This window comes from Pseudophryne corroboree, chromosome 4, assembly GCF_028390025.1.
Source record: "Pseudophryne corroboree isolate aPseCor3 chromosome 4, aPseCor3.hap2, whole genome shotgun sequence".
NCBI classification, from domain to species: Eukaryota; Metazoa; Chordata; class Amphibia; order Anura; family Myobatrachidae; genus Pseudophryne; species Pseudophryne corroboree.
The window spans coordinates 808,507,018-808,514,187 of NC_086447.1; the positions used below are offsets into that span (position 1 = coordinate 808,507,018).

The following is a 7,170-nucleotide window of genomic DNA, read 5'->3' on the forward strand; positions in this document are numbered from 1 at the left end:
AAGCACTCATCCTCCCGCTAGAAAAATGAAAAGACTTAAGCTGGCAAAAGCACAGCAAAGAACTGTGCATTCTTCTAAATCACAAAGCCCCAAGAAGAGTCCAATTGTGTCGGTTGCGATGCCTGACCTTCCCAACACTGGACGGGAAGAGGTGGCGCCTTCCATCATTTGCACGCCCCCTGCAAGTGCTGGAAGGAGCACCCGCAGTCCAGTTCCTGATAGTCAAATTGAAGATGTCACTGTTAAAGTACACCAGTATGAGGATATGGGTGTTGCTGGCGCTGAGGAGGAAATTGACAAGTAGGATTCTGATGGTGAGGTGGTTTGTTTAAGTCAGGCCCCAGGGGAGACACCTGTTGTCCGTGGAACGAATATGGCCATTGACATGCCTGGTCAAATTACAAAAAAAATCACCTCTTCGGTGTGGAATTATTTTAACAGAAATGCGGACAACAGGTGTCAAGCCGTGTGTTGCCTTTGTCAAGCTGTAATAAGTAGTGGTAAGGACGTTAACCACCTAGGAACATGCTCCCTTATACGTCACCTGCAGCGCATTCATCAGAAGTCATTGACAAGTTCAAAAGCTTTGGGTGACAGCGGAAGCAGTCCACTGACAACTAAATCCCTTCCTCTTGTAACCAAGCTCCTGCAAACCACACCACCAACTCCCTCAGTGTCAATTTCCTCATTAGCCAGGAAAACCAATAGTCCTGCAGGCCATGTCACTGGCAAGTCTGACGAGTCCTCTCCTGCCTGGGATTCCTCCAATGCATCCTTGAGTGTAACGCCTACTGCTGCTGGCGCTGCTGTTGTTGCTGCTGGGAGTCGATCGTCATCCCAGAGGGGAATTCGGAACACTTGTACTACTTCCAGTAAGCAATTGACTGTCCAACAGTCCTTTGCGAGGAAGATGAAATATCACGGCAGTCATCCTGCTGCAAATCAGATAACTCAGGTCTTGGCAGCTGCGTTGGTGTTAAACATGTGTCCGGTATCCACCGTTAATTCACAGGGAATTAGAGAGTTGTTTGAGGTACTGTGTCCCCGGTACCAAATACCATCTATGTTCCATTTCTCTATGCAGGCGATACCGAGAATGTACACAGACGTCAGAAAAAGAGTCACCAGTGTCCTAAAAAATGCAGTTGTACCCAATGTCCACCTAACCACGGACATGTGGACAAGTGGAGCAGGGCAGACTCAGGACTATATGACTGTGACAGCCCACTGGGTAGATGTATTGCCTTCCGCAGCAAGAACAGCAGCGGCGGCACCAGTAACAGCATCTCGCAAACGCCAAATCGTTCCTAGGCAGGCTACGCTTTGTATCACCGCTTTTCATAAGAGGCACACAGCTGACAACCTCTTATGGAAACTGAGGAACATCATCGCAGAATGGCTTACCCCAATTGGACTCTCCTGGGGATTTATGACATCGGACAACGCCACCAATATTGTGCGTGCATTACATGTGGGCAAATTCCAGCACGTCCCATGTTTTGCACATACATTGAATTTGGTGGTGCAGAATTTTTTTTAAAAACGACAGGGGCGTGCAAGAGATGCTGTCGGTGGCCCGAAGAATAGCAGGCCACTTTCGGTATTCAGCCACCACGTGCCAAAGACTGGAGCACCAGCAAACACTCCTGAACCTGCCCCGCCATCAGCTGAAGCAAGAGGTGGTAACGAGGTGGAATTCAACCCTCTATATGCTTCAGAGGATGGAGGAGCAGCAAAAGGCCATTCAAGCCTATACATCTACCTACAATATAGGCAAAGGAGGGGTAATGCACCTGACTCAAGCTCAGTGGAGAATGATTTCAACGCTGAGCAAGGTTCTGCAACCCTTTGAACTTGCTACACGTGAAGTCAGTTCAGACACTGCCAGCCTGAGTCAGGTCATTCCCCTCATCAGGCTTTTGCAGAAGAAGCTGGAGAGATTGAAGGAGGAGCTAAAATGGAGCGATTCCGCTAGGCACGTGGGACTTGTGGATGGAGCCCTTCATTCTCTTAACCAGGATTCACGGGTGGTCAATCTGTTAAAATCAGAGCACTACATTTTGGCCACCGAGCTCGATCCTAGGTTTAAAGCCTACGTTGTATCTCTCTTTCTGGCAGACACAAGTCTGCAGATGTTCAAAGACCTGCTGGTGAGACACTTGTCAACTCAAGCGGAACGTGACCCGTCAACAGCACCTCCTTCACATTCTCCCGCAACTGGGGCTGCAAGGAAAAGGCTAAGAATTCCGAGCCCACCCACTGGCGGTGATGCAGGGCAGTCTGGAGCGAGTGCTGACATCTGGTCCGGATTGAAGGACCTGCCAAAGATTACTGACATGTCGTCTACTGTCACTGCATATGATTCTGTCACCATTGAAAGAATGGTGGAGGATTATATGAGTGACCACATCCAAGTAGGCACGTCAAACAGTCCGTACGTATACTGGCTGGAAAAAGAGGCAATTAGGAGGCCCTTGCACAAACTGGCTTTATTTTACCTAAGTTGCCCCCCCTCCAGTGTGTACTCCGAAAGAGTGTTTAGTGCTACCGGTCACCTTGTCAGCAATCGGCGCATGAGGTTACTTCCGGAAAATGTGGAGAAGATGTTCATCAAAATTAATTAGAATCAATTCCTCCGTGGAGACATTCACCATCAATTGCCTCCAGAAAGTACACAGGGACCTGAGATGGTGGATTCCAATGGGGACGAATTAATAATCTGTGAGGAGGGGGATGTACACAGTGAAAGGGGTGAGGAATCGGAAGATGAGGAGGAGGTGGACATCTTGCCTCTGTAGAGCCAGTTTGTGCAAGGAGAGATTGATTGCTTCTTTTTTGGTGGGGGCCCAAACCAACCAGTCATTTCAGCCACCCTGTCACTGAAATGATGGGTTCGTTAAAGTGTGCATGTCCTGTTTATACAACATAAGGGTGGGTGGGAGGGCCCAAGGACAATTCCATCTTGCACTTCTTTTTTCTTTAATTTATCTTTGCATCATGTGATGTTTGGGGCCAATTTTTTTAAGTGCCATCCTGTCTGACACTGCAGTGCCACTCCTAGATGGGCCAGGTGTTTGTGCCGGCCACTTGGGTCGCTTAGCTTAGCCATCCAGCGACCTTGGTGCAAATTTTAGGACTGAAAATAATATTGTGAGGTGTTCAGAATAGACTGGAAATGAGTGGAAATTATGGTTATTGAGGTTAATATTACTTTGGGATCAATATTACCCCCAAATTCTATGATTTAAGCTGTTTTTGAGGGGTTTTTGAAAAAAAAACCTGAATCCAAAACACACCCGAATCTGACAAAAAAATTTCAGGGATGTTTTGCCAAAATGCGTCCGAATCCAAAACACGGCCGCGGAACCGAATCCAAAACCAAAACACAAAACACGAAAATTGTCCGGGGAACATCTCTAGTTTTTAATGGTCGTAATGTTCTACCAATATAGTATTTATGGCAACAACATTTTATCGCATACACTATATTCTTGGTGTTACATGTGATGAACTCCTTGACCTTGATCTCCTTATCATTAATAGTTAATTGTTCTATCAATTTCAAACCTCCACCTGGAATATTCTTACACCCTATACACGTTCCACAGCGGTAGAAACCAGTTGACTTAATGTTTGATGTATGTGACACGGAGCCATACTGTACATACTGGTAACCAGTTTTGATTTTAAATTGGGTGCCCTTCTACACATGTGTTTTGGTTTCTCTGGTAATATTGGGCCCAGAACTGTGTCTCTCTTTAGAATGTGTTAATGCCTTTTAAAGACCTTTTCAATATCCTTATATTCCTCTGTGAATTATGTAATGAACAAAAATTAATGGTCGGTCTCCGACCTTAAAAGATTTCTTTCTTTTTCAGGTTCCCCAATTGTCGCAAACTCCATCGCCCTTTCAACTCTATTTTTGCTGTAGCCACTAGCTAAGAATTTCTCGCTCATCTCTCTGGCTTGATCTATGAAAACACATTCCCTTGAACAATTTCTTCTTAATCTTATAAACTGACCATTAGGGATTGAGTTTAACCAGTTGTCATGGTGACAACTGGAAGCTGCAATATAGGCATTTGAGTCCGTAGGTTTGGTGTAGTTTTTAAATTGCACCTGTTGACCTTCCACATATACAGTGATGTCCAAAAAATGTATGTCTTTTTCCTGTGTGTCAAAACTTAAGACAATGTTTTTGTCATTATTATTGAAAAAATGGAAAAACAATTCTAACATTTCTCTTCCCCCCTTCCATACAAAAAAATATCATCAATGTTTCTCACGTAGGACACCCGGCCCACTACGAAGGGATTATTCACCCAGATGGTATTAAGCTCCCACAGACCTAAAAATAGGTTTGTGTAGCTTGGAGCTTTGGCCCTTCTAACTTTTTGTCTTTTTATTTGTCTGTAAAGTGTGGTGACACTTAAGGAAAGGACTTTACCATAAGCAGCTGGTATTGCGTCAGTGAAACAGGGACCCTCAACAACATTTTTTTCCTCTGTATTTATTTTACATCACTGCTAGAGGGTTCCAGCCATAGGCAGCAAAACTCATGAAATGTTTTGATTAAGGGATAAAAGACTATCTAATCTGGAAAGGGTGTTTGTGGATAAACCACGCTTTGCCTACAAACGAGGACCTAATCTTAAAGACCTTTTGGTGGTTACTGACTACTCTAAGAGGCACTTGAAAACTAGGACCACCTGGCTATCAAAAAAACTGTGGTCTTCCGTTGCACTGTATGTTCGAATTGCCAATTTTTGATGGTGGGTAACCACTTCCAGAACCCGCATGATCAGAAAAAATATACCATTAAACACCAACTTGACTGCAACAGTAGATTTGTGGTATATGTTTTAATTTGTTCATGTAATCTACTCTACGTTGGCAAAACTAGCATAATGCTTACAGAAAGACTGAGCCAACATCGCTCATTGATTAAGAAAAGTCTCCATGTCAACACTGAACTAAGAGAATTTACTAATTTACCGGTGGCGAGGCACTTTAGAGCTGCCAAACATACAATCAATCAATTAAAGTGTTACATCATAGACTATATCCCTCCACTGCAAAGGGGAGGGGACAGAAACAAGATCCTGATACAAAGAGCTACAATGGATCCATAGACTTAAGAGTTTGTCCCCATGGACCTGAATGAGGATTTCCATTTGGGATGCTGCTTGTAGATATATGATTAACAAGGATGTTGTGATAGTTTGCACTGCCATGTGCTATATGGTCTGTTTGGCATTGTTTCTGCTATATGGGCACCTCAGAGTGCCTAGGTTCCTTTATGTACGCCGCTGTGTGCCTTAGTCAGATATGATGTGGACTATATTGGGCCTACATACAGTCAGCATATGTCTGGATTTTTATTCAGCCATACCACACTGGGAATGCCCAATATCCATCTGATCTTGGAAGCTAAGCAGTGTTGGTCCCGGCTAGTACTTGGATGGGAGACCTCCTTGGAATACCGGCTGCTGTACATTATTGACCTAGTTGCTTGACTTCTGTCATAAGTTTCGACACTGTGGGGTTTTGGTTATACTTCACTTTCACGTACATTGGTCCTCCGGCAGTACCACCTAATTATCTACTATATGACAGTGAGATGGATTTCTTACTCAGTCGGTCTGTTGTTTGCCTTTACCTTATCTCCAGGACTTGTAGGAGATTTCAACTGCTCTGATTATGCATAGTCAATTGTGGATATAGCATTATGTTTTTTCAAGCCATGTGCGGATGTTGGAGAGCCAGAACCTGGTTTTACATTATTGCCTTAAGAGTTTTCAATTGTTTATCATCTATATACAGCCAGTTTGTGTTTTCTCTCAGATACAGCCTTTGGGGAGTTGGGAATATACAGTTCCTGCTTGAATGATGACGCTAAGCAGGGCTGGTTTGGGCCAGCACCTGTATGGGAGACCCCCATGATAAAACAGATGTCTTATACTGATGATGCATTTATATAATTACAGATTGTTTCATTATGCTTTGGACTATATATATTGCAGTGCTGTTTATGAATTTGTCTATGACATCTGACATTTCTCCCCATTCTGTTGTATCTGTTGTTTGATATCACTCTGTGCATCCAGTCATTTACATAGTCTGTTCCACGTGTTGGCTCATGCAGGATTCACTTCACGAACCCTTATGGTATTTTCTTCTATTTGATGTGGTGGCGTTTCTTTCACTTATTGGTTTTCTGCTGGCTGCATGGATTCTTTCTTAATTGTCCACACTGTAACACCTACACCAGCAAGTACACATATTATCTAGTACACAGCAGAGCGTTGACACTGTGTATTATATCAGTGCACATAGTAATCTTACAGCACACTCCCACAGGGTATCCAAGCCGGGGGCGGTGTTTGTTTACATTCTCAGCTCTGGCCACCTGTCAGTAATAATTTTCAATGAGAGTGTTTCTTGAGCTCTCAGACTCTGACCACGGGGTGTGGCCTACAGGCTTTTTGGTGCAATTTTCTCCTTTAAAACAGACAGCTAGTGAGGGGTTGCATTAGCCCCTGAGGAAAACTACCAAAGTGTGCTTGAAATGGCTGTCGGGCCGCTGTTTGTATTACTTTGCAACTGATGGACTGAATAAATCCTCTTCTGCTAAACCGTGAGTGCTGATCCTGCATCTTTTAAAAACTACATTGGAAAGTGAGTGTCAATGTTTATCTTCTTTGGATCCTGCACTTAGGGCCGGATTTAGGGGGGGGGGGGGTGTGAAGGGGGCGAACGCCCCCCCAACACAGTCATAGCCACGCCCACTTTTGAGCTGAAGAGACCTCTCCAGGGAGAGCCTGAGGCAGAACACTGTGCTGTAGCCTATACCACAGCAGCACAGAGGAGCCAGGAGAGCAAGGGTTACAGAGCATATGCCCCTCACTTGCAGGTGTGTGGGTACTAGGGCTAATAAATACAATTACCCCACAGCACAGTCACATGTACATAGAACAATCGCAAAGCACTATCTCAATCTCACTCAAAAAGTTCAGTTTTTCAGGAATTGAGAGAGGAGGAGTTATGATTGCAGATGGGAGGAGTTGGGACTAGAGAGGGGTGGAGTCAAGATTAAACAGTAGAAAAGTCTAGATCTGTCCCTGCCTGCACCACGACCATTGGTATTTTGTTAATCCTTGCCAGTGTGTT

The 7,170-nt window shown here is 44.4% G+C and overlaps 1 pseudogene; it reads left to right on the forward strand.

The window, feature by feature from the left end:
- The first annotated feature begins 5,378 nt into the window (after positions 1 to 5,378).
- LOC134912419 (5S ribosomal RNA) lies at positions 5,379 to 5,498 on the forward strand (annotated as a pseudogene).
- The last annotated feature ends 1,672 nt before the right edge of the window (positions 5,499 to 7,170 follow it).